Genomic DNA, 2,690 nt, shown 5'->3' on the forward strand with positions numbered 1-2,690 from the left:
GGAAGCACGCTGCTGGATGCAGTCGATGGTCGCTCCCACTGTCGCGTAATCGCCGTAATGGATACGGCGTCGGCGCTTGGGGGTGAATGCTTGCGGTAGTTCAGCACGTATGGACGATTACGAACGAACACGTGCAAACTACGCTTTCGCTGCGGCGAAAAGCCGTGTAAAGCGCTGGGCCTCGCTCGTCGAACCCGTCTTGCGTCAAACGGCCGCCATTGTAAAAAAGCACCCCTAGACGTGTGATCGCAGAGCGAAGTACACGTTCAAAGATGTTCATTTTACACGAGACCTCGGGTGCAAACGAAATACACCGAGCCTCGCGTGTAAAACGAACACCATTTGGGGAGTCCGCCCTGGGACAACGGTTTACACGTCCAGGGGTGTACTTTTTCGCTGTGTGTGTAGGGCCAAGAAGACCAAAATTTTTGTTCTTAGGTAGGCCGCGCATTAGCTATTTTCATAAGTTCCACCCCTTGGCTATCAAGCCGCTCGTGAAGGTTGGTACCCTCGGTGCGACGTCAGTGCTCTCTACGTGGAACTGAACTGTTTCAAACCCGAACCCCATAAAGCGAATTGGCGACGTATTTTCGGGCGTTTTGGCGGACGGAATCCCCACGTACAGCGGGCGTCGGGACGACCGCTTCCTCGGTCGGTGCTGGGGCGTATTTCGGCGTCGCGTATCCGGAAGCGTACGGCGCGGTGCCGGCCAATCAGCTCCCGAGTTGACAGTCGGAAGTTGCCAAGAGAATCGGCTTGCCTAGCTATGCGGCCGGCTGGCTGGCTTGACTCAAGCGCCGAAATGGGAGCTCGCTTGTCGCTTTCGAAGGTTTGTTGGTGAACTGTACGAAATCGCTATATCTCTTTCGATCGAGCGATGAACGATAGAAAGAGAAGAAAAAAACATCAAGGTTGGGGGCGATGTGGAAAAAATGACAAAAGGAAGTGTTTTGAGCAGAGATCGCGGCCGTCCTCCTGCCGGGACTTGTTGGCAACTTGACGTTTGCAACGAACACATATCAAACAGGTGTTAGCAAATTAGGCTTTGGTTACTCATTAACATTCAGTTATTTCTGTCCTCTTGGATAACGTAATATTATAGCACCCGATCTACATTTTGCCTCCTTTCGTGAAAGGCGCGAGTCGGGCTACACTGCACCAAACGCCGAGGACACGTCGACGAAAAGCGTCGCGTGTGGTTTGGCGACCTTCCCCTCTTCCCTTCTGCGAAAAAAGGCGCCCGCCAAATCCCATGATTACGCCCGATGAAACGCGCGTAAATTCGTGTAGAATACGTCCTTTGTGGGTCGGCCTTTAGGGTGTATTATATTTGACAAGGGGGGTAACACTGCACCCTTTCTTTCTGAGAGTGCGTCATTGCACTGGTTGTCTTTGTGCACGTTTGACATCACTGGCTAAGTCAAAATTCCCAGGTTCTATTATGCTACCCCTAAAAGGACTTGAAGCCAAAAGCCCAAGTGCCGATGCATCGAAGAAAGACGCATGATCTACTGAATTCACTTAATTCCTCTTAATTCCCATTGATTACTATTACTACTCTTTAAGTGCTCTTAAGTACTTTAATTCACTTTGATTCCCCTTAAATCGGTTTGTCATCCTTTTTTAATATCATTGCCTCTAATTCGCCTGAGTGGTCACGTAAACATTTTGTTACCTTTGGTGTCGCCGACTTGTTTTCGCTCAAGGACTTCGAAGGTCGACTGCACGATGAGACAAATCAGGCCTTAAAGGGCCACTGAAAATTAAAAAAAAGTTATTTTTTAGACAGTTTAGTTTGGACACGCGTGCCAAAAAATAAATTTTATGCAAAAAATTGGAGCAATATTGATCGCCAGAGATCCATTTGAAATTCCGAGCGCAAAGATCGTGACGTCACGGGTCATTCCGGAATGACCATCTCGGTCGTGAAGGCGAAGCCTCTCCTCCACGCGCTCGAAACGCCGAGAAAGAAAACAGAAAGGAGGCGACTACTGACTGAACTGCGCCTCGCGCCGTCAATAGTGCTAAAAAAAATTCGAGGAAAAATAATTTTTTGACACGCGTAGCCCAACCAAACTTAAAAAAAAAAAAAAAAAATAAAAACTTATTTTTTTTAGGGGCACTCCAAGAAAGGACCGTGAATGCCCCGCGATTAGTTTTGCTGGTGATTGTAAAAACAAGAACGGTAACATTGTGACAGACACTTTTGGCGTTGCCGCATTGGCTACCTCGGATCGTAGCGTACGGCCGGTTTCGGACTTCATGTGAAGCGGTTTTGCAGGGTGTCAAAAAAAATAAAAAATAAAAAAATACACGGTTTTTATTACCGCAAAATTAAACTGGGCATCGCCGAACGCTCATTCTCCGCCCGAAGGTAGCGCTAGAGGTCACAACCAGATGCCAAAGATTCTGCGCGATCCATTACCGTTTTAGATTAACCGATGACTTTAATCATAAAGTAGACTTTAATCATAAAGTCACAAAATCTGCTCACATCTTTTGTTCTCCAGCTGCAATGACAGTCCTCGCTGTACCAGGTTTCAAAGGTATAGAAATGGCAGTGCGTAGCCCAGCAGAGTGTTGGTTTTATCTTTAAAAAGTAAGATACTTTTATCAATATCAGGCAGAAATCCGTTACCTTATTCAAAAGTTATAAGTGATTTTCTGAAAATGTCAATGCGGAAATGAAG

This window comes from Ixodes scapularis, unplaced genomic scaffold, assembly GCF_016920785.2.
Source record: "Ixodes scapularis isolate PalLabHiFi unplaced genomic scaffold, ASM1692078v2 ptg000795l_1___fragment_4___debris__unscaffolded, whole genome shotgun sequence".
NCBI lineage: Eukaryota > Metazoa > Arthropoda > Arachnida > Ixodida > Ixodidae > Ixodes > Ixodes scapularis.